Below are 24,902 nucleotides of genomic sequence, written 5' to 3'. Positions count from 1 at the left end.
GTTAACTAGTTTTTTTCAATCGGTAACTTACTATATGCATGGCTGTATCAGTCTTTCCAGTTTGTGTTAGCCATTTTATGTATTTATGGTAATGGTTGACAAATACATAATCATCCTTCCAGATGATGTCATGGTATCCTCTTGCAATGAGGATACGCCTCTAGGGGAGTGGACCCCATTTATTAGGAAGAGACAGGTAGTAGTAATGGGGGATTAGATTACTAGAAATATAGGTAGTTTGGTTTGTGATGACTGGGAGAGCCACAGGGTGAGTTGCCTGCCAGGTGTGAAGGTTGCGGATCTCTCAAGATATCTACATAGACTTATGTGCAGTGCTAGGGAGGAGCTGATGATTGTGGTTCCAATGACATAAGGAAAGATAGGAGAGAGATCCTGGAGGCTAAATTTAGGCTGCTAAGTAAGAGATTAAACTCCAGGATCTCCATGGTAGCATTCTCTGAAATGCTTCCAGTTCCACACGCGTTGCCAGTTAAACAGGCAGAACTGCAGGGTCTCAATTCATGGCTGAGATGATGGTGTTTGGAGAAGGGATTTAGATGTATTAAAAACTGGGGAACTGTTTGGGAAAGGAGGAGCCTGTACAGGAAGGATAGGCTCCACCTAAACCAAAATGGAGCCAGACAGCTGGCATGTAAAATTAAAAAGGTCATAGAAGATTTTTTTAAACAAAAGACTGGGGAAAGCCAGCATGCACCTTTGTATTTAGACTTCTAGCATTTGAATACAACCACTTATAAAATGTGTCAATATTTAGATGCATGAAGTTGAGTGCCTGGTATTAAATGAGGATATTGATAGGACAGGCATCACAAAAACTTAGTAGAATGATGATAAACAATGGGAAATGGTAATACCACATGAAAATATATAGAGGTGATTGAGTAGGTTGTGCTGCTGGAGTTGTGGAATTATAGGTGAAAGAAAGCATAGAGTCAAATATAGTAAAAATCTTAAATGAATCACAGTGTACCGTAGAATTTCTAAGGATAGAAATTCCATGCTTGAATAAAAAGAGTGTAGCAGTAGGAATATACTAACGACAACCTGACTAGGATGGTGACAGTAATTGTGAAATGCTGAGGGAGATTAGAGAGACTACAAAACAGGAAATTCAATAATAATGGGTGATTTCAACTACCCCCATGTTGCCTGAATATGTCACCTCAGGATGGGATGCACAGATAAAATTTCTAGACACCATTAATGACTGTTTCTTTTAGAAGCTAATCCTGGACCCCACAAGGGGAGAGGCAATTCTTGATTTAGTCCTAAGTCGTGCACAGGATCTGGTCCAAGAGGAGAATATACCTGGACTGCTCAGTAATAGCAACCATAATGTAATTAAATTTAACATTCTTGGGGGGAGATGGGAGGAGAATACCAAAGAAACACACCACAGTAGCATTTAACTTCCAAAAGGGGAACTCCACAAAAATGAAGAATCTAGTTAAATGGAATTAAAAAGTCACAAGAATGAAATGCCTGCAAGCTGCATGGAAACTTTATAAAAACACCATAATAGAGGCTCAAACTAAGTGTGTACCCCAAATAAAAAAAAAGCAGTAAGAGAACCAAAACATGCCACCATAGCTAAACAACAGAGAAATGGCAGTTAGAGACAAAAAGGCATCCTTTAAAAATTGGAAGTCAAATCCTACTGAAGAAAACAGAATGGAGCATAAACTCTGGCGAGTCAAGTATCAAAGTATAATTAGGCAGGCCAAAAAAGAATTTGAAGAACAAGTAGCAAAAGACACAAAAACTAACAGCAACAAAATTTTTAAGCACTTAAGAAGCAGAAAGACTTCCAAACAATCAGTGGGGCCACTGGAAGATTGCGATGCCAAAGGAGCACTCAAAGAAAACAAAGCCATTGCGGAGAAGCTAAATGAATTCTTCGCATTGGTTTTCACTACAGAGGATTTGAGGAAATTCCCACACTATTTTTTTTTAGGTGACAGATATGAGGAACTTTCCCAGATTGAGGTGTCAATAGGGGAGGTTTTAGAACAAATTGATACAGTTGACAGTACTAAGACACCAGGACCAGATGGTATTCACCCAAGAGTTCTGAAGGAATTCAGGTATGAAATTGCAGAACTACTAACTGTGGTATGTAACCTATTACTTAAATCAGCTTCTGCACCAGATGATTGGAGGCTAGCCAATATAACACCAATTTTTAAAAAGGCACCAGAAGGAATCCTGGCAATTAAAGGCTAGCAAGCTGAGCTTCAGTTGCGGGCAAAAAATTGATATTAAAGTAAAAACAGAATGATCAGATTCATAGATGAACAAAATATATTTGGGGAAAGTCAACATGGCTTTTGTAAAGGAAAATCATTCCTCACCAATCTATAAGAATTCTTTGAGGGTGTCAGAAGCATGTGAACAAGGGTGATCCAGTTGGTATAGTGAATTTGGACTTTCAGAAAGCCTTTGATAAGGTCTATCACCAAAGGCTCTTAAGAAAAGTAAGCTGTCATGGGATAAGAGAAAAGGTCCTTTCATGGATCAGTAACTAGTTTAAAGATAGGAAACAAAGATTAGGAATAGGGCTGTCGATTAATCGCAGTTAACTCACGCAATTAACTAAAAAAAATTAATCGCAGTTTTAATTGCACTGTTAAACAAGAGAATACTAATTGAAATGTATTAAATATTTTGGATGTTTTTCTACAGTTTCATATATATCTTGTATTCTGTGTTGTAATTGAAATCAAAGTGTATATTTTAATTACAAATATTTGCACTGTAAAAATAATAAATAGAAGAAATAGTATTTTTCAATTCACCTAATACAAGTACTGTAGTGCAATCTCTTTGTCCTGAAAATGCAACTTACAAATGTAATTTTTTTGTTACATAACTGTACTCAAAAAACAAAACAATGTAAAACTTCAGAGCCTACAAGTCCACTCAGTCCTAATTCTTGTTCAGCCAATTGCTAGACAAATAAATTTGTTTACATTTACAGGAGATAATGCTGTCCTCTTCTTATTTACAATGTCACCAGAAAGTGAGAACAGGCATTTGCATGGCACTTTTGTAGCCAGCATTGCAAGGTATTTATGTGCCAAATATGCTAAACATTCATATGCCCCTTCATGCTTCAGCCACCATTCCAGACGACATGCTTCCATGCTGACGACGCTCATTAAAAAATAATGCGTTAATTACATTTGGACTGAACTCCTGCTGGAGAATTGTATGTCCACTGCTCTGTTTTACCTGCATTCTGCCATATATTTCATATTATGGCAGTCTTGGATGATGACCTAGCACATGTTGTTTTTCGTTTTAAGAACACTTTCACTGCAGATTTGACAAAACACAAAGAAGGTTCCAATGTGAGACTTGTAAAGATAGCTACAGCACTCGACCCAAGATTTAAGAATCTGAAGTGCCTTCCAAAATCTGAGAGGGATGAGGTGTGGAGCATGCTTTCAGAAGTCTTAAAAGAGCAACACTCCAATGCAGAAACTACAGAACCCAAACCACCAAAAAAGAAAATCAACCTTCTGCTGGTGGCATCTGACTCAGATGATGAAAATGAACATACGTCGGTCTACACTGCTTTGGATGGTTTTCGAGGAGAACCCGTCATCAGCATGGATGCATGTCCCCTGGAATGGTGGTTGAAGCATGAAGGGACATTTGAATCTTTAGCGTATTTGGCACGTAAATATCTTGTGACACCGGCTACTGCAGTGCCATGCGAACGTCTGTTCTCACTTTCAGGTGACATAAACAAGAATGCGGGGAGCATTATCTCCTGCAAATATAAACAAACTTGTTTGTCTGAGCGATTGGCTGAACAAGAAGTAGGATGGAGTGGGCTTGCAAGCTCTAAAATTTTATATTGTTCTATTTTTGAATGCAGTTGTTCGTACATCATTCTATATTTGTAAGTTCAACTTTCATGATAAAGAGATTGCACTACAGTACTTAGGTGAATTGAAAAATACTATTTCTTTTGTCTTTTTACAGTGCAAACACTTGTAATCAAAAATAAAGTGAGCACTGTAAACTCTGTATTCTGTGCTGTAATTGAAATCAGTATATTTGAAAATGTAGAAAACATCCAAAAATATTTAAATAAATGGTATTCTATTATTGACAGTGCGATTAATTGCACAGTTAATCACGATTAATTTTTTTAATCGCTTGACAGTCCTAGTTAGGAATAAATTATCAGTTTTCACAGTGGGGAGAGGTAAATAGCGAGGTCCCCCAAGGATCTATACTAAAACTGTTTAACATATTCATAAATGATCTGGAGAAAGGGGAAACAGTGAGATGGCAAAGTGTGCAGACAATGCAAAATTATTCAAGATAGTTAATGCTGTGTTGTAGGCATGTTGATCTCAGGATATTAAGAGACAAGGTGGGTGAGGTAATATCATTTATCGGATCAAGTTCTGTTGGTGAGAAAGATAGTTTGGATAGTTAAGTCCAAAGTAGACTCTGAAGAGTTACAAAGGAATCTCACAAAACTGGGTGACTTGGCAATAAAAGGGCAAGGTAAAGCACACTGGAAAATAATACCAACTATACATACAAAATGATGGGGATTAAATTAGCTGTTACTACTCAAGAAAGAGATCTTGGAGTCATTGTGGTAGATAATTCTCTGAAAACATCTGCTCAATGTGTAGAGGCAGTCAAAAAAGCTAACAATGTTAGGAACCATTAGGAAAGGGATAGGTAATAAGACACAAAATGTCTTAATGCCACAATATAAATCTATGGAACGCCCACATCTTGAATACTGCATGAAGTCCTGGTCACCCTATTTCAAAAGAGATATATTAGAATTGGAAAAAGTAAAGAGATGGGGAAGAAAAATTATTAGGAAGGAACTGCTTCCAGATAAGGAGAGATTAAAAAGACAAGGACTATTCAGCTTTGAAAAAAAGACAGCTAAGGGGCATATGATTGAGGGCTCTAAAAGCATGATTGGCATGGAGAAAGTGCATAAGGAAGTCTAATTCACCCTTTCCCATAACACAAGAACCAGGGTTCGCTGGTACCAGCCACCATCAGAACCTGGGATACTGGGCTAGACAGACCATTGGTCTGACCCAATATGGCCGTTATTATTGAATTTTTCAGACTTAACTCTGCATTTCCTGAATTCTGAGCCGTTGATTTCTCAATCCCAATGTTGAATTGATGCTAGTTTTTTGCTGATAATATTAATATATTTTAGTAAAAATCCATGAGGGAACACAAACATAGTTAAGAATAGCAACCTCATCATGACCTAACATGCTGCAAATACAAAATGAGCTATAGTTATTAATAAAATAATAATTTTGACCCATTGGAATTTATACTACTAATTAAATCATTTTGAAGCTGTACTGCCATGAACTTCTAGGTCACATGGACAAAATCACAGCAGTTGCAGAAACATAAAAGGATCTTACAATTGTGACAGTGGCTCAGGATGGTACTTTGAAATTCTGGGATTTGAGTGCTAGAAAAGCCACCTTTACTCTGCCTGGTGTTGGGAAGAATATTGACTCCATTGCTGTATGCCTGGACAATAGGCTGGTGGCAGTAACTGAAAACAAGTCCTTTACAGTCTGGGACCTTTCCTTGGAAAAAGTGATCTATACAGCCGGTGATTTTCTGGACACGCCAATACTGACATCTACAATGAATGGGCAACTCCTTTTAGTTTTTTTTTTGACGGCAGCCAGTTAGTCAGGGTGAGATTTTTTTGAATGTTCTTTGAATGAAAGATGACAGCTTGTATTTCAGGAACACTTAACAGACATTCCTTAGGCATTTTATGAAAAGTATTTGTTTAGGCAGTAACAAAGAACATTAACATTTTTTAATAACATACCAAAGATTTTCCAGCTGTTATCTGTGGACCACAAGTCATCTAGATGATACTTTCATGGTGGTCCAGAGTATTAAACATTTTGAGAGTGGTGAAAGATTGGCATGTCTGTAACTGGTATGAGCATGAGACCATCTTTTTCTTATTAAGTGGTCCACAGAATGAAAAATCTGAACGCCTGTAATAAATGAACTATAGTTTTTTTTAAAAAGAAAAGCTAAAAATACGTATACCAAACTTTCAGCTTTATATGGCTCTATGTGTTCTAGAAAGTGAGAGCTCCTTGAAATGATTTGGAAGGCATTTTGGAGATCCTCTTGAAAACTTGTAGGCATTCAGAGTAGTTACAATATTTATTCAGAACTTACAAGTCAATGGAAAGTGTGAATGAGTTGATGACAGAGTGTACATATTTTTAAAATTTAGTCTCTCCTGTAAGTGTTGGGATGCTTATCAACTAGAGTTAAAAGTAGATTTGAATAAAATAGACATATAGCATATGGACTTGAAGATGGATGGACAGTTAAATAATCTTAATGGAAAGAAACTGTAAGCCACTGTAATTCAGACAAAATGTAAATTTGAGAGGTGCAGGAGTCTGTGCTGATAGGTTCTCTGAGGTAGCCCTTGACAGGCGTAGGTAAATGTTAGAGTGACAGTGTAATAATACCTCATCACTATTATGGCACTGTTCATCTTCAACACACTTTAAATTATTAGCTAAATTAATCTTCTTAATATTCCTGTGAAGTGGAGGAAAGTTGAGGTAGAGAAGTTTAGTGACTTGACCCTACATATACTTGCTACAATAACCCTGATCATAGGAAAAGAACTATCTGAACAAACTTGCAATATTTATAATATAATTCAAAATCCCTACATAAGAACATAAGAAGGGCCATACTGGGTCAGACCAATGGTCCAACTAGCACAGTATCCTGTCTTCCAACAGTGGCCAGTGCCAGGTGCATCAGAGGGAGTGACAGAACAGGGTAATTTGTCAAGGGATCCGTCCCCTGTCATCTAGTCCCACCTTCTGGCAGTCAGAGGCTTAGGGATACCCAGAGCATGGTGTTGCGTCTCAGACCATCTTGGGTAATAGCCATTGATGGACCTATTCTCCATGAACTTATCTAGTTCTTTTTTGAACCCAGTTATACTTCTCGCCTTCACAACATTCCCTGATAACTAGTTCTACCAGCTGACTGTGTGTTGTGTGAAGTAGTACTTCCTTTTGTGTGTTTTAAACCTGCTGCCTATTAATTTTGTTGAGTGACCCCAGGTATTTTTTGTTATGGGAAGGGATGAATAACACTTCCTTATTCACTTTTTTCACACCATTCATGATTTTTGATCATATTCCCCTTTAGCTGTCTCTTTTCTAAGATCAAGTTTGTCTTTTTAATTTCTTCTCATATGGAAGCTGTTCCATACCCATAATCATTTTTGTTCTCCTTGTCCGTACTTTTCCCAATTCTAATATATCATTTTTTTAGATGGGGCAATCAGAACTGCACGCAGTATTCAAGGTGTGGGCGTACTAAGTATTTATATAGTGGCATTATGATATTTTCTGTCTTACTATCTATTCCTTTCCTAATGGTTCCTAACATTCTGTTCGCTTTTTTGACTGCTGCTGCACATTGAGCAGCTGTTTTTAGAGAACTATCCATGATAACTCAAAGATCTCTTTCTTGAGTGGTAACAGCTAATTGAGACCCCATCATTTTATATATATAATTGGGATTAGGTTTTCCAGTGTGCATTACCTTGCATTTATCAACATTGTATTTCATCTGCCATTTTGTTGTCCAGTCGCTCAGTTTTGCAAGATCCCTCTGTAACTCTTTATAGTCAGCTTTGGACTTAACTATCTTGAGTAATTTTGTATTGTCTGCAAACTTTGCCACCTCATTGTTTACCCCGATTTCCAGATCATTTATGAAATATGTTGAACAGCACTGGTCCCAGTGCAGATCCTTGGGGACACCACTATTACCTCTCTCCACTGTGAAAACTGACCATTTATTCCTGCCCTTTGTTTCCTATCTTTTAACCAGTTACTGATCCATGAGAGGAACTTCCCTCTTGACTGCTTACTTTGCTTAAGAGTCTTTGGTGAGGGAGCTTATCAAAGGCTTTCTGAAAGCCCAAGTACACTAGATCAAGTGGAACACACTTGTCCACATAAAAAGCAACAAAGAGTCCTGTGGCACCTTATAGACTAACAAATGTTTTGGAGCATAAGCTTTCGTGGGTGAATACCAACTTCGTCAGACGCAAGACACTTGTCCACATGTTTGTTTGACTCCCTGTGCATGAGAACACCATCATTGCCATAGTTTATGAAAAGGAGTATATGATGGGGTTGTCTGGACTCAATGACCCAGGAGGACCTTTTCAATCCTATGTTCCAGACCAGTGACCAATCTAATCCAGTATCATCTCTCTGACAGCAGCTGGTTCCAGATGCTTCAGAGGAAGGTGCAGAAATCCCCATAATGGAATAACTTGCTCATAGATGAAGTTCCTTCCTAACTCCCATCAGTTAGTAATTGTTTTATGTCCTGAAGCAAGAGGTTTAAATATCCCTTATAAATGTTTTATCCTATCTAATGGAATCCTATGGATGTTCTCAGTGTCAATATTTCAAAATTTTAGGCAGGAAGATTTATTTCTAAATTTAGTTTATCAAACAAGTTAACAGCCCCAGTTAAGTAAAGGGGCAATGAATAGTCAATAGAACTTGTCTATTTTTTTTTCTTTGTGGAAAATTTTCAGCAAAAGTGTTTAAATGGAAAATGGTCTTCCAGCTATAGTGGTGAGAAAGAGAAATGTACAAAATGCAGAAAGGTTGTGGTGGGGAGGGAAGCCTTATTTAGAAAAATTTAAAAAATACCTACAATCAAAAAGTTTACAATAGCACTTAGCAACCAGTTGGTGTTAAATAAATAATAATAGCAATATTGCCATGTTCTGAACAATTTCTGTAATGTACGGTAGTATTGTTTAATAAAGGGAAATGAAACAAGGAGAAAAAGTGGACCACATAATTTTTTGAAAGGGGAATTAGATTATATTTGAATTTCTCTTAGCTACCAGTTAACTAACAAAACTACGAGACCATCTCTCTCACTATGAATTTTGTGTTACTTTTTTCTCCCTTCCTAATTATTTCAGCCAGTTTTTCACTTCTCTTCTGACCGTGGATTTCTCCTCCATTTTCATTTCAATCTCTTTCTGCCCCCTTCCCTTTTTTCCCCTCCAGTTTCTTTCTATTTATTGTTTGAAGTTCCTTCTCCCCTCTCACTTTTTGGGGTCCTATTGCAGGGTTCCTATTTTTCTCCTTTTACATCCTCCCAACCCTCTCAGAACTTCAGTTGTTTTATGTTCTGAGGCTGGGAAGAGGAAAGGAGTATAGCAGGACGCTAGGGAGATGTGTTCATTTGTGTGTTTGATTATACACCTGTCATATTATTTCAGGTTTTTGATCTGACTGACTCATGCCAGCTGCTCCATCAAGTGCACATTTCTTCAGCGGATATTCCTATACACAAGGATTACTCCATTTTGGTATCAAGGAATTCAGTGAAAGATTATGTTCTCTTTGCTTATAAGTTAGTAAGAAAGTATCTTAGCACATGAACACGACTGACTGAAATTCCTCCTCAAAATTCAGTGCTCTTGCCTGCCTTCCATCACTACATTTCTGTTTCAGTCCTGTCTGCTCTGGCTCTCTCTATACTTGTTTTTATTGTCATTAAATAGTTTGAATTGTATTGGGAATTAAATGAACAGGAGCCTTTTATAGGTATGGCCTCTCATCTTGCACACTGTCATCCCCAATGATTTGAAGTGTATATTCCTCCACTAAGTAGCTGTTGTAAGGACCCCCTCCAAAAAAAAAATTGAAGTGCTTCAGTATGTGAGGATGCACTTTCTTCTGGTTTCAGTATCCCAGTATAGCATGCAGCTTCTTACAGTTGCCTGGGTCAGCTAGACTGCCAAGCTGAAAACCTGGAATAGAGCGCATACATCTGAGAGCAGGATTTGTGCTAAAGCGGGACGGACGCTTTCTTGCCAATTAGAAGTTGCATAACAAATGTTCCATGTAAATATTGTACTCATTTATTTGATGTATTCACTGAAAAATGATAGGTTTCCCAAGCATGCTTCAGTGCACTTCTCAAACATACACCCATATTAAAACTCAAATGAGACAGCACAGACTCAGGCAGGGAAAGCCATAGTTAGCTAATCTGAGGGCATTCTTTGACAATAGAGTAGTCATGAAGTATAGGAGAAAGCCAGTGAATGCCACCTACTTAGATTTTTAAACAGCATTGGAAAATATTCTACATCAAAGACTTAAGGCTAAGGTACAGTCATACAACGTGGAGTAAAATAAGGTGTTAAGCAGAAGACTGGTTTAAGACTAGGGGATATAGTAACTCCTTGCTTAACATTGTAGTTATGTTCTTTAAAAATGCAACTAAGTGAAATGATGTTAAGTGAATCCAATTTTGCAATAAGAATTAATGTAAATGGCGGGGCTAGGTTCCAGAGAAATGTTTTTTTGCCAAACAAAAGAGATTAGATACATAAACAGTATAAGTTTTAAACAAGTTCTAACCAGAGGATTGTCTGGGGACCAGCTCATGAGCTCCCTGAGCTTCTCCTAAAGCAACCGTGTTGGTATCAGGTGGGATATTTCCCAGGGAATGTCTTGCTGCATTGCTGCGCAGGCACCAACATTCCAAAGGGCCAGGAGGTTGCTCAACCCTCGGCCTGTCCCCACTGCACCTCTTCCCCCAAGTTCCCACTCCGCCTCTTTTCTACCCTCTCCTCCGAGCATGCCATGTCCTCGCTCCTCCCCCCAGCCTCCTGAACGCTGCAAAACAGCTGATTGCAGTGGGCGGGAAGTGAGGGGGAGGTGCTGATCCGCTGTGCCCACTAGCAGATGGGAGGCGCTGGAAGTGGTAGAGGGGAGCTGATAGGGGGGCTGCCGGCCCACCCTGGTTTCAAGCCCCCTCCCACTAGCACTGACAGGCTGCTCTTCCAGAGAATCCCGCAAGTAGTGGACAAAGTACTCTACTAGCAGGTGGCAGCCAAACAACGTTATAACAGAACATTGCGCAACTTTAAACAAGTATGTTCTCTAATAGATCAGCGACGTAACAACAAAGCAATGTTAACCGGGATGACGTTAGGTGAGGAGTTACTGTACATGCTGGCTATGAATAAAGAGATTACAAATAGAATACCCTAAAGGGCAATTTGAGTTTGAGGACCTGAATTAGTCATAATTTTTATCAGTTATTTGGCTGAGGGTGTTAAAAAGCAAGATGTGCAGATGGTAGTGACATTGGAAGCACAATAAACAGTGAAGTGCAATGCAACCAGATTCAAAAGAATTCAGCTGCATTTGGAGATAGCGGCAATAGTATTTAAATGCAAGCAAAAGTAAAGCACAGTAAAACCTTAATAGCTTGCATGTCAGTCATTTTCAAGCCCAAAAATGTGGAATGGATGTTTGATCTGCACATCTCTGATATATCTGTCAGTTACATAACCCAGGATTGCCATCAGCTGATCCTCCTCAGGGTGGTGAAAAGGCATTTTTCAGCAGCAAGATTGCGTTCCTCCCCTTCTCTCCCAATACATGCTTCCTAGCATAATTAGTATTGGAAAAAATTCAGATCAACATGCCTCAGAGCTTTCAGGTTTTGTTCTGTACCTTTTCATCTAGTTCAGTGATACTCAGACTGAGGCTTGCAAGCGGCTCTTTAATGTCTCTCATGTCTCTTTGCAGCACATGATATTAAAACACTGTGATTTAATTATTACATAATCATTTCACTATGTTACTAACCAATTGTAGTTGATAAAATAATACTTGGTCAATCATTTTGCTGTGAGGATAATATTACATATATATATATATATAAACTAAATATGAACATATAGTACTACAGTAAATGAAACAATGAATTCACACTTCTGTCTCTCTTTTGGGTAATGTTGATCACTAATTTGGCTCCTGAACCACTGAAGTCTGAGTATCACTGATCTAGTTGGTTCTCAAAGTATGGGCCCAGTTCTTCTCTCAGATACCTGTTTGCACCTCCCTCTATGTTGCTTGTGGACATCTGTGGACAGAATATGCTCCTATGTAAACATCGTTTTTGTGGGCTTTGCTTTATGGTATGGCAGAGTGAGGCTGCTGACATAACTTTTCTAGTTTCATTTCTTCTTCTCTTTTACAGGAATGGAAAAGAAGCCATGGTGTTCAGTGCCAGAAAGGGAAAAGTTGTTGCTAAACTGACAGGCCAAGAGCTAGTAGTTGAGATTCAAGGAGTAGCTGTAACAAAGGAGTACTTCCTTGTGATAGTCAGGTAGAGAATATTTAGAAAAAAAATCAAACTATGCTCCAGAGAAGGAATTCAGGGCAGATTTTAAGATATTTAGGTGTCTAAATAGTCAAACTCGGATTGTACATACCCTTATGTCTAAGGAGAGCTTGAGGGCCTAATTCAGCCTTATCTTAACCCAACCCCATTTGAGTTGCACCTATTTTACACTAGGATGATTTTGGACCCAAACTTTTTTCAGAGAGGTCACATTATTTTTTTCATTTACATATTGTGATTTTTCTTCTTTTTTAAAACAACTTCTGAGCGTAGGACTCGGGTGTATTTTTTAGTATTTGTTGTGCACACAGTGTGATGTGTAACTCCTCCATTTACTGTAGGCGTCCCTTCATGAGACAGCGGGATATTCTACATATAGAGAGCTCTTCGATGTTCATACCTTCATCTATACAGACACTCTGAAGGGTTGCTGCAATGACTTTATTTCCACCTTCTTTATTAATCATCTGACCTCTCATCTTGTGGCATTCAGCCCCATTCCCAACATCAACACCACTGAGATAGTACTGTGGAATCTGGAGTCTGAGGATCATAAACATCTGGCCAAACTATCTTCAGTCCCTGTTGGAGGTGAGTGGCTCCATTTCTACTGATGCTTCTTATAAAGAAATAGTATTATTTTATGGTTAGATTGTGGTATACAGAAATTGTGTAAATCAGAAGTCTCAACTGTCACTATCATCCTTGCTCCTTATTACCACACTAAGCTATTGTAGCTGCTAGATTTGTAGTCTGCTTTTTGTTAGAAACCCCATGATGTGTTATGTGGCTGCATATTACTTAGAATATATGTAACAAAGACTGCACTACAAAACTTTACAGCCTATGGTGGAAGGATGACTGAGGGCTGTGAAATAAAAATATTCCCTTTTGTTGCATGATTTAAATGCTGTGCAAATGCTTCCCCTCCTTGTCAGAAATAGAGAGGGGCATGAATCAAAAGCTCAGGCTGAACACTCCCAAACTTGGTGGAACGAGATGCAAATTGAATGACTGACCCTTAGTCTCTAAAATGTTCTAACAATCCCAAATCCAAACTCGGGGAAAATCTGAATTTCACATTGTCTGTATTTATTTTGTACTAAATTCAGGCTTGCTATAGTTTCCACTTTGCCAGTAAAATTAATTTTAATGAAGATCTAGTTTTGAGTTTTCTTAAGTTGGGTGTTTACAATATGACATTAAAACAACAGCTGTCTGTCTCTCTCCTGCTCACATCAGCTTCCCTGCAAGAACATAAGACGAGACAGCAGCCAATATAGTACATGTCAGGGCCCTCAGTTAGTAGAGTGGACAAAAAGGATAGCTGTTAACTTTTGTTGTACATGAGGCCAGCGTGGGGTCCCAACATGCCCTTGACTCTGATCCCATCAAATGTAAGAGCCTTTTACCAAGAATGTCCAGTCCCCAAATCCCATCAACCTTACCATAGAGACAGAAAGTCAAAGTATTCCTTTTGAGCTCATTTGTCATGATAAGGCAAGCAGAGGGAGAGAGCTAGTTTCCAAGGTATCCATGATGGCACAAACTATTTAGGACTTTATAAATGGTAATCAACACCTTGCATTTCACCTAGAAGATGAACTGACAGCCAGTGCAGAGTAGAACACACGTGTAGTATGTTGTATTTGACCAGTTTTCACTAAAATGTGGGCAACTAAATTCAGCTAGACCGTCTAAGCGGCCTTCAAGGTTAGCCCCATATAGACCGCAGTTGACACCCTATATAACCTACATCATATTCTATTCCCATGCTACAAATGGTTTTTTTCAAATTTAATCTTAAATGTGTAGGCGTTTGCTCTGACCTTCACTACTGCTTAGCATTTTGCAATGGAGAGAACTACCTTTGATCATGGAACTTGGCTTCCAAGATCAATGACCAATCTTTGACTGCTACTGCAAACAAAGGAAAATTAAACAAATAGAATTCAGGAGATTGTGACTATGCAAAACTATCCCAGGCAAGTGCAAATAAGACCGTTCTTTGATTTAAAGCACTCTTCCACTGTTTTAGATCAGGCAGCCAACATTTAAAGAAGGGTGTTGGATTTGGCAAGCCACTGGTGAAGCATTTTAAAAGAGATTCCACCCCTCTCCATGCCCCCAAAATCTCTGTGCTACTTTGAGGTTGAACCTATGTATCATTTGTGTCTGAATTGCATGGTCTGATTTAGATTATACATGACTTGGGGCAGGGATCACGCCTGCCTCTATATTTGTACAATGCTGAGCACACTGAGGCTTTTAATGAAAAAAAAAAAAAAAAAAAAAAGTATATCAATCAATACCCAACTGCTTCCTCACCGAAGACTTCCACAAATGTGCCTTGAGCTCACAATACCTTTAGGTAGCATAACTTTTTTGTTCTCATAACAGGCTTGTCAGTCCAAATCAGTTACTGTATATTCTCATCTGACAACTGTTTTGTGCCCTAGGTGAAATAAATTGCTGGTCCCAATCTAGTTCCCACTGTTATCGACAGCCTTAGATAAATTATGGGCATGAAAACCAAACTATCCTCTTCCTTCTAGAGGTGGTCCCTCCAGGTCAGGTCTGGGGCACGCTGGCAGAGCAATGTGGAGCTTTCACTGCTGCCACCTATGCGATCTCTGTTCTGTAGATAAACAGAGAACTTGAACTGGATTCAACCTAAAAGAGTCCTTTCATAAGCAGTAAACTCTCTTTATTTAAAGAGGTTGTAACCCAAAGTCTCTTTAACAAATCTTCCAGACTTTAATATCTTCTCTCCCAAAAGAATGCAGGATCAATCTCAGAACCAGTAGTCTGGAAGGGCAGGGGAGGGTCCCCATTATGTACAAAGGAGAGCTCTACTATAATTCCTGTTTAATATTGTCTCTACCAAAAGTGGAGCTACTAACTGATCTCATTTTTTATGTTCTCCTAACTAGTCCACCAATTAAGACTGAATATTGCAATTACTTAAGTTTTCATTTACAGCAGTGTGGAGAGGTTTTGATTACACTGTGTTGTTAAAAACATGGTTTCAGCTGTGATCTGGGATGACTGCCCAGATTCTCCACCTGAATTCTCATTTGGTCCCTATACAGGCTTTTTGCGTGCAAAGACTGCCACCCATTCTAAATTATTGCTATTTATGTCACTACTGATTATGCGAGATCACAGCATGAAGCAACATCACGAGCCACAACTCTGTGCAAACCAAGTTGCACCTAGTAATGCCCCAAAACCTGTAATCAGAGCATCTAGGGTGAGATCCTGGGTCCCACTGAAGTCAATGCTAAAACTCCCAGTTGAGTTCAGTGAGGCCAGGAATTCCCTGCTGGTGAATATCTGCTATATGCTTGGCTAAATGATTGAAGGCTCTGCTCTGTAGGTTGATGTTTATGAACCACACATTTATTATTAATGTTGTTTTAAAGGTATGTTGTATGCAGAAGTCTGAATTCTGGAGTCATTAGTGTGGATCATAGTGAAATCAAAGTGCAAAAGCAAGGCAGTAACAGTGGAGAGAAGACTGGTGGAGAACACAGATGTTGTGCTGGTTAGAGACATGAAACTCTTTGAACTTACCGACAAAGGGATGGCTTCCTTTACAGAGGCTTCAAGACCAATTTTTCAGGTACTAAATGCAGATTTATTCAGAAAAAATAACGTGAACAGGGGTTCACTCACCACTCCGGCACCTCCTCCAGCCAATACAGGAATTATCTCTAGCAGCCAGTGCGCCCTGCTCTGGTGGTGCTCCACCCATCACCACTTCCTCCCTCCAAGGAGCACGGTGTTCTCTTCAGTGACTCAGCCCTACAAATATGCCACACTCTGTGTTTCCCCCCTTCTGGGGGAAATCTCTGCAATCCCTGTCCAGCCACTTCTCTCAGTGGCAACTGCAGTCTACTATCTAGCCACTTCCCCAGTAGCAAGGGGGTGGGGGAAATCCGGGCCCACCCACTATTCCAGGTCCCAGACCAGGGACCCTGTAGAAGGCCATTGCTTGCAGCACCCTCTCCAACTCCTCAGTAGATTTCCCTGGGCCACTTCTCTGCAACCCCAGCACCCTCTTTGCCCTTGCCTCAGGGCCTCAGCCTGCAGATCCCTGCAGCCCACCAGGAGCTGCCTTTAGCAGTTAGGTCCCTGCCTGTAGCAATGCTCCGTCAGGGTGCATATTGCCTTCAGCCTGCAAGGCAGCCAGTTCTCCTTGCTCCACAAGCTATAGGGAGTATTTGCAGCTATTCTGCCCTGAAGCTCTTCTTATAGGGCCTGTCAGGCCCTGATTGGCTGCTCCCCTCAGCCCTTCTCTGATTGGCTCCTTCCTGCACAGCCTCCCTAGGGCTCTATTAACCCTACAGGCGCCGCATCACAATGTGTTGGAGTAAGTGCACATGCACCTCTTTCAGTTATTTGTATTAAACCTGATGCTAACATGCACAAGAAGATATTTACATATATTAATCATCATACAAAGCAGACAATATAGTTTCTTTTTTGATTTTCCAGACCCTGTTAACTTATGATCTTCTGAAAAAGAAGTATATAAAGAAAAAGACAGGCATTTACATTATTTCTTGCCAAAATAACGAGTACAAGATTCTTGAGGGAGGTCTGTTATTCGGCCTCTCCGAGAATAGGTAAGAGTTCATTTCTATTACTGAACAGCTAATACACGAAGATCTAAACTGGTACATATAAAATAACAAAATCATAAGTTCATGTTCTGTATAGTTAACTACACATTAATACAATGATTGTGGGTTTCATAGTTCAGTCAACTCTCCTGCTTTTTTTGTAAGATGCAATTATGAAATATTCTCATTAGCATAGGGCAGCTTTTCTCAAACTGGGTTCTGCAGATGGGGGTCCATAGGCCCCACTGATCAACTCCTCCCTCTCCCTCCCAGCAGCTCCTGCACCCCACAGAACAGCTGTTCCCCGGCATGCAGGAGGCACTGGGAGGGAGAGGGAGGAGCAGGGACGGGGCTCACTTCGGTGAGGGGGCAAAATCATGTCCGGGGCCACCGGCTCTGCTGATGAACTCCTCCCGCTTCCTCCCAATGTCTCTTGCATGCCGCAGAACAGCCGTTCCCCAGAGTTGACCGGGGCGTTTGGGGGAGCAGGTGGAAAGAGATGGGGAAGAGGAGGGGCAGGGGTGGAGTGAGAGCAGGAAGAGGTGTGGTGGGGGTGGGGACTTGTGGGAAGAGGTGGAGTGGGGGCGGGGCCTGGGGCTGAGCAGGGTGCTTGGGCGTCCGCGGCAGAATTTTAAATCAAAATGGGGGTCCTTGGGTTATTAAAGTTTGAAAACTGCTGGCATAGGGCATTAATACACATCTCCTTAAAAATCACTAGAAGCTTGGACTCATTGATATCTGACCTAGACATACTTGTTTCTGTCCTCATTGAAACCTGTACTGTCTCATTGACATCAGTGAGACTGCAGGGTTTAACAAATGGCAGAATTTAGCCCTGTTGATTTTGCTGTCTTTTTCCAGTTGTTTTAAAAAAAAAATCTGGAAAACTTCCTGCCTTGCTGAGCTTACAAATTCAAAATGTATTCTGTATAAAGACCCATCCCCCATGGTATCTGGAGAGAATCCAGGGAGCTTGGAGGTTTCCGTCCTCTTCGTCTGAAACTGCTTTATTCTACTACCTAGAACACATCAAAACTGGCTAAAGTTGCTCCCCCAGAAAAATAAAGGGCCAACATTAATCTGAGGGGGGAAAAAGTAAAGTCTAGTGGAATGTGCCTCAAAGTAAAGCTGAAAACTGAACATGAGCAATTCTTTGCATATATACTGCATCTGAGGTGGAAATGTGGTTCCATAATACTCAGTGACAAAACTCCCATTTACCTCAATTTGAACAGGATTGTACCCCATCTTTGTGATGCCAGCCAACATCAGTTGAAAAGATTCCTTAAGGTGAATTGTATATCTTGGCCAGTGTAAACACTGACAGAGGGCCCCTGAGGCAGGTAATCTGCAGGGGAGTAGATTGAAGGGACAGAAAGTGGTCATAACCTCTTTTGTGTTGGGGGAGCAGAGGGGATGACTGCAGGCCAAAGAATGGGGTGTGTGTGTGTGTTGGGGGAGGTGTTACGGCACCTGGAGGTTGAATCCACACATCTCCTCAGCAGCCTCACCAGCAGGGCTGCTATGGAGCCCCAAATGAAAGGCAACACCTCTCTTGAGGTAAATTCCTGTTGCAGTACCAGGGTCCTCAGTGGAGCAGAGAAGTACAACTTACACTTCCCTGTGCCTGTTTGGCTAATTCAGGCCCTTCTAGTCTTTGTGAGGCCAGAGAAAACTGTTCTGCTAAGCTCAGTTACTGCTGGATCATGCGGGTAAAAGCATATTCTGATATTTTCAGAGACCATTTTTTCATTTGGAATATGGAAACTGGATTTGTAAAGGATCGGATAAAACGAGAGTACAAAGACAAGGGCTCCTCCGCAACCCATTCTGCTTGGCCATCTCATGTCTAAGGACACCAGGACCCTGTACAAGGATATTCTGTCCAAAAGGAAAAGAGGGAAGGGAACAACAGGTTACAAATGCCTCATTTTAACTTAAGGCTGTAGAGTGACAATTGAAATGACCATTGTCTAGAGTCACGCATTTGGCACTGAAATTTGGATTATTCATATAAAGTCATAACCTTCACATGCAAATTTCTTGGTTTGGCTAATACGTTTAGGGCCAGGCTGTGACTAGCCCCTGCCTAAGGTATGTCTACACTGCAATTAAAAACCTGTGTCTGGCCCATGCCAGCTGACTCGGGCTCATAGGGCTTGGGCTAAGGGGCTGTTTAATTGTAATACAGATGTTCGGGCTTGTCCTGGAGTTTGGGCTCTAGGACCCTGCAAGGTGACTCAGTCACAGGTGTCTAGTTGCAGTGTAGCCACACCCTAAGAGCATAAGGAGGAAAGGGAGCAAAGAGCCTCTGCACCCAGGCAAGGACTGGCTGCACTTGCAGCCCTTGTGTTCCCCTGATCACAAGAACAAGTACCAGTAGCTGTCAAAGGAGAGATGAGGAGAAGCAGCAGTAGCTACCCCCCATTTCTGCACCAGACAGCCACAGAAGGGAGTGCACACTGTCTCTTCTTCCAGATTGGTGCAGTGGTGGCTGTCCCCAAGAGCTTGAGACGTAGGGCTGATCAAAACTGCCTGGTGGACGGAGTGGCTTAGCACTGCCCACAATGTATAATTATCCCTTAATGCTACAGTGTAGCTCTTAATGTTATTTGAATGTAATATTGGTTACATGATTTACTATTATTATATTGGCGCAAACTCCAGACTTTAAATGGCCATGTAAAATTTATTTCTATACATAAAGATATTTTCCTCAGGGATTTTTCACCTATAGTGTTATAATTAGGGCTGTCAAGCGATTAAAAAAATTAATCGTGATTAATCATGCGATTAATTGTGCTGTTAAATAATAGAATACCATTTATTTAAATATTTTGGATGTTTTCTACATTTTCAAATATATTTATTTCAATTACAACATGAAATACAAAGTGTACAGTGCTCACTTTATTTTTTATTACAAATATTTACACTTTAAAAAAGAAATAGTATCTTTCAATTCACCTAAGTACTGTAGTGCAATCTCTTTATCATGAAAGTTTAACTTACAAATGTAGAATTGTGTACAAAAAATAACCGTATTCAAAAACAAAACAATGTAAAACTTTAGAACCTACAAGTCCACTCAGTCCTACTTCTTGTTCAGCCAATCGCTAAGACAAACGAGTTTGTTTACATTTGCAGGATATAATGCTGCCCACTTCTTATTTACAATGTCATCTGAAAGTGAGAACTGGTGTTCTTATGTCACTGTTGTAGCTAGCGTCGCAAGATATTTATGTGCCAGCTGTGCTGATGATGAGTTCTGCTTGATAACGATCCAAAGCAGTGTGATCTGACACATGTTCATTTTCATCATCTGAGTCAGATGCCACCAGCAGAAGGTTGATTTTCTTTTTGGTGCTTTAGTTTCCCCATCGGAATATTGCTCTTTTAAGACTTCTGAAAGCATGTTCCACACCTCATCACTCTCAGATTTTGGAAGGCACTTCAGATTCTTAAACCTTGGGTCAAGTACTGTAGCTATCTTTAGAAATCTCACATTGGTATCTTCTTTGCGTTTTGTCAAATCTGCAGTGAAAGTGTTTTTAAAATGAACATGTGCTGGGTCATCGTCCAAGACTGCTATAACATGAAATATATGGTAGAATGAAGGCAAAACCGAAGGAGACATACAATTCTCCCCCAAGGAGTTCAGTCACAAATTATTTAACACATTATTTTTTTAACGAGTATCATCAGCATGGAAGAATGTCCTCTGGAATGGTGGCCGAAGCATAAAGGGGCATACGCATATTTAACATATCTGGCATGTAAATATCTTGCAATCCTGGCTACAAAAGTGCCAGGCAAATGCCTGTTCTCACTTTCAGGTGACATTGTAAATAAGAAGCAGGCAGCATATCTCCTGTAAATAAAAACAAACTTGTTTTTATAGTGATTGGCTGAACAAGAAGTAGGACTGAGTGGACTCGCTCTAAGTTTTACATAGTTTTGTTTTTGAGTGTAGTTATGTAACAAAAAAAATCTACATTTGTAATTTGCATTTTCACGATAAATAGATTGCACTACAATACTTGTATGAGGTGAATTGAAAAATATTATTTCTTTTGTTTATCGTTTTTATCATGCAACTATTTGTAATAAAAATAATATGAAGTGAGCACAATACACTTTGATTTCAATTACAACGCAGAATACAATCTATCTGAAAATGTAGAAAAACATCAAAAAATATTTAATACACTTCTTTGGCATTCTATTGTTTAACAGTGTAATTAAAATTCCAATTAATCGCGATTAATATTTTTGAGTTAATTGCGCGAGTTAACTGCAATTAATCAACAGCCCTAGTTATAATGCATGCATCTATAATGCTCCTAAATGGAGATCTTCCTAGGCTGCATCAGTAAATAAGAACTGGAGCCTATTATTCACTCCAACTTGAGATAGTTTGAAACTTGAAGGCTCTGTTCAGGCAAAATTAACCTGCTGGATTACTGATGTGTGGGTGGGTGCCTGAGGTAGAGAGCTCAGATAGAGTTTGTGTCATGGAATCAGACATTGTCTGGATGGATGTTGATCTATCCCAACACAATGAGACTTGTGAACTTGGTTACTAAGTCGGACAGCATCTGCAACAGCTTCGCTAGGAAGCCCTGACAGCGATATTGATGAAGCTACTCAAGGTGGCCCATCGCAGCTACAGTCAGAGGCATCACATGGTTCATAGTTGGGTTTCTGGGAATGACACCAAGGATGTCTAAGTGATCTGTTGCTAGAGTGGCATGGTGCTTCCTTGTCTATCTATATGTTGTTCAGCTAGAAAAAATAATTTTAAAATACGTGCAAATCTCAAAGAAAAGATGGGTGAGGTAATATCTTTTATGGGACCAACTTCTGGTGGTGAGAGAGACATAAGCTGAAGAAGAGTTCTATGAAAGCTCAAAAGAGTGTCTCTCTTAGAAGTTGGTCCCATAAAAGATATTACCTCAGCTACATGCACTTCTCCACGCAGTTTTTCCCTAACCAAAAGATTTTTCAGTCAAAGAGATGAAGAGTAATCATAAAATCCAAACGTTTCTGTTTTGACTTCTAAGTGAATGCAGAGGTGTAATCTTGAATCCGCCATGGCTAGTTCATGGGAATTACTTAAGACCCAAATTGCTAAAACCTATTTAAATTACCGTAGTGATGAGCATAGACTAAATTAGATAGAAGCCTTAAGGCTATAGTGACTCCATGTTACTGAGTTGTGCTGCGTTCCCTGTGAGGGATTTTGCTTCAGTAATACAGCAAACAGACAGCAGACTTACCTTTTGTTTTAATAAGATGTCTCCCATAGAAGCCTAGCCCTGCTCCTCCCATCAATCCTGTTATTTTAGTACTTCAGAGGCCCTGGGAAAGACGTAATGAAAGTAAGACTGCAAAGAAAAGGAGGCTGGAGAATGAGGTAAAACAGGAGCTGGAGAAGCTACAGCAACTTGCTAATGAGAAGTACAATGCTATTGATCAGTACCGGCTCAGTGGAGATGAAAAGGTGAGGAATAATAGCATAAGTACATTATATTTTCTATTGTAATGTTAATACTTTGCATTTATATAATGCATTTCATCTGAGGCTCTCAAAGCGCTTTACAAGCGTGCATTAATTAAACCTCACAATTACCCTTCCAGGAATGCTGAGAGGCTACACTGTAGACCGCAATCTGCTAAACATGTGTATAGGTAACAGTACGCACATGAATTGTTCCATTGTGGTTAGGTAAGTATTTGTAGAACTGGGGCCTAGAACTTTAAACTCTTTGGGGTGGGATTGTGTCTTCATATGTTTGCATGGTGTCTTACACATTGTGGGGACTAGTATACAAATAATCAATTTTGTCCTCATGCAAATTAATAAAAAATGGCATCCCATGGTGCAGCACAAATGATTTCATCATTTGATGTGATGTAGAGTTACGTGACAATACAATCCTATATTTACAACATAATTTTTCTTAACCACCAAAATTTGGTTCTGGCTACTGACATGCATTTTTTAATACTCATGAGCGGGTTATATGTCACCGCAAACATTTGAACAAATGCGTTTGTCTTGCTTTGCATTTTCATTTTTCTGATATGCCCCTTCTATGTTATGTTCACTCCATTGGTTCCATCATGATCTGCTTCTCAAGAAGAGCTTGAAATAGATAAGAGTTTTCAGGGGAGAACATAATAATGTTCATGACTAAGCAAAAACTCGATTTTGCATGGGCAGTGGGGTGTCACTAGTTGCTAAGGGTTAAAATGTAAGGATAATTAATTGGCAATTTTTTTTCTCCATTTGGGAATCCTAAGAACAAATTTTTAACTTGTAGCAAAATGTTTGCAGTTCTGGAGTACTGCAGTCTGAATTTCTTTCTTTAAAGTCTGTATAAATAGCCAGGTTGTTATGCAGCCTTTTTTGACTCTGTGTACATCACACATTTCCTGTGTACCATTAATGGTTTTAGTTTTTAAAAATTTCCCAGTCTGGTTTGCAATACCCATCCTCTCCAAGTGCGTTAATAGTGTTCTGTCATTATAGCACTGAGCCAACAGAGAGGTTGACTGTAATCTTTTCTTCAGAGAATGTGGTCATTGAGATAAGTCCATAGGTGCAGCCATATGCAAAGGTTTATGTTTAAGCTACAGAACTCTACAACAAGTCATTAGAGGCACTTAGCTTCTAGAGTCCATTCTTTTTTGACCAACACCAATACTACTAATTGCTTTTGGGGTCAAAATGCAGTAAGAATTATTTCTAAAGAAACAGAAAGATGAGTTTCTCTGGAAGTTTCTGTGTTTCATAAAATCTTGTTTGGTTAAATCTAAAGAAGTTAAAAAGAGAGAGAAAAGAAATGAAAGAAATCTGAATGCAGATGAGTACTTAAACTTGTGACTGAAACGGCAGAGGTCTTCTTCTCCTAGGTAACAGTGTGTTCATACTATGCACACTATCATTCTGTGTTCAGTTTGCAAACCCTGTCCCATCTCCACACTCTTGAAAGTAGAACGTCCATGCTCTTCTTACACAATGCTGCTTTGACCTATACTGGAAGCCACCTGGTGCTTTCCAACTACAGTGATAATGAGAAAATCAGCTACATAACATTGTGGAACTTAGAAGCTGGAAAGGTAACCTTTGTTTTGCAACTTTAAATGCAATTTCATGCGAGAAAGTGGTTGCTAAAAAAAAAAAAAAAGCCACTTTTACAACCAAAATATTTCTAAAAAGATACTATCAGTTTTGCCAACCTCTTCATGAACAGTATGCAAACAGAAGAAAATGTGAAACTTGCTGAAAAAGATAATATGAACTAGTCTTTGAGATCTTGTTATAACAGTTAAGATCTATAGCAGTGTTTAAGTTTACTCCAAAAAGCTGCTTAATACCTTAATGCACATCAGATCTTTCTATGAGCAGAAATATTATTAAACCATGTAAAATGGAATGTTTGATATTTTTCATACCCGATTCTCTTAAATACTCATTAGAAACATAAGATAAATGAAATGAGTGGCAAAGTCATATGTGTGGCAGATACTAAAAGTGCATGTTTTTCTAAATTTGTAGGTTACGAAGCGATTAAAAAATGAGCCAAATGTGTGTTGTGCGGCCATTACAGATGATGCCAGTCGAATTATTTTTGGTGTCATGATGGAAAACAGGTAAAGGAAACTCCTGAACATATTAATGCCTCTTTATACCTGTAGTGCACTGTCGAGATATTAGACCAAATTTTTCCTGTGCCAAGATCTGCTCAGCACAGGAGAATGGCACAGGAGAATTGGATACAATTAGGGTTACCATACGTCCTCTTTTTCCTGGACATGTCCGGCTTTTCGGCACTCAAACCCCCGTCCGGGGGGGAATTGCCAAAAAGCCGAACATGTCCGGGAAAATGGCGGCTCTGCTCCTCCCCTGACTCTTCGGCTCTTAAACAGAGCCGGGCTGCCCGAGCGCTACCGGCTTCACGGTTTGCCGGGCAGCCTCCAGAC

The 24,902-nt window shown here is 39.7% G+C and overlaps 1 long non-coding RNA gene across 1 annotated transcript in view; it reads left to right on the top strand.

Moving 5' to 3' along the window:
• LOC117877728 overlaps window positions 1-24,902 on the top strand; it is a 73,085-nt gene that overhangs the window by 32,284 nt on the left and 15,899 nt on the right. The window contains exons 14-21 of the long non-coding RNA XR_004645799.1: window positions 12,142-12,270; window positions 12,627-12,876; window positions 15,711-15,910; window positions 16,786-16,916; window positions 18,652-18,828; window positions 22,209-22,416; window positions 22,554-22,641; window positions 24,478-24,572. This is a non-coding gene — a long non-coding RNA (uncharacterized LOC117877728). The remainder of the gene's footprint in view (window positions 1-12,141; window positions 12,271-12,626; window positions 12,877-15,710; window positions 15,911-16,785; window positions 16,917-18,651; window positions 18,829-22,208; window positions 22,417-22,553; window positions 22,642-24,477; window positions 24,573-24,902) is intronic.

The sequence above is a fragment of the Trachemys scripta genome, chromosome 5 (assembly GCF_013100865.1).
Source record: "Trachemys scripta elegans isolate TJP31775 chromosome 5, CAS_Tse_1.0, whole genome shotgun sequence".
Taxonomy (NCBI): domain Eukaryota; kingdom Metazoa; phylum Chordata; order Testudines; family Emydidae; genus Trachemys; species Trachemys scripta.
The sequence above is the reverse complement of the archived record's forward strand: the minus strand, read 5'-3'. Positions and strand labels throughout refer to the sequence as shown.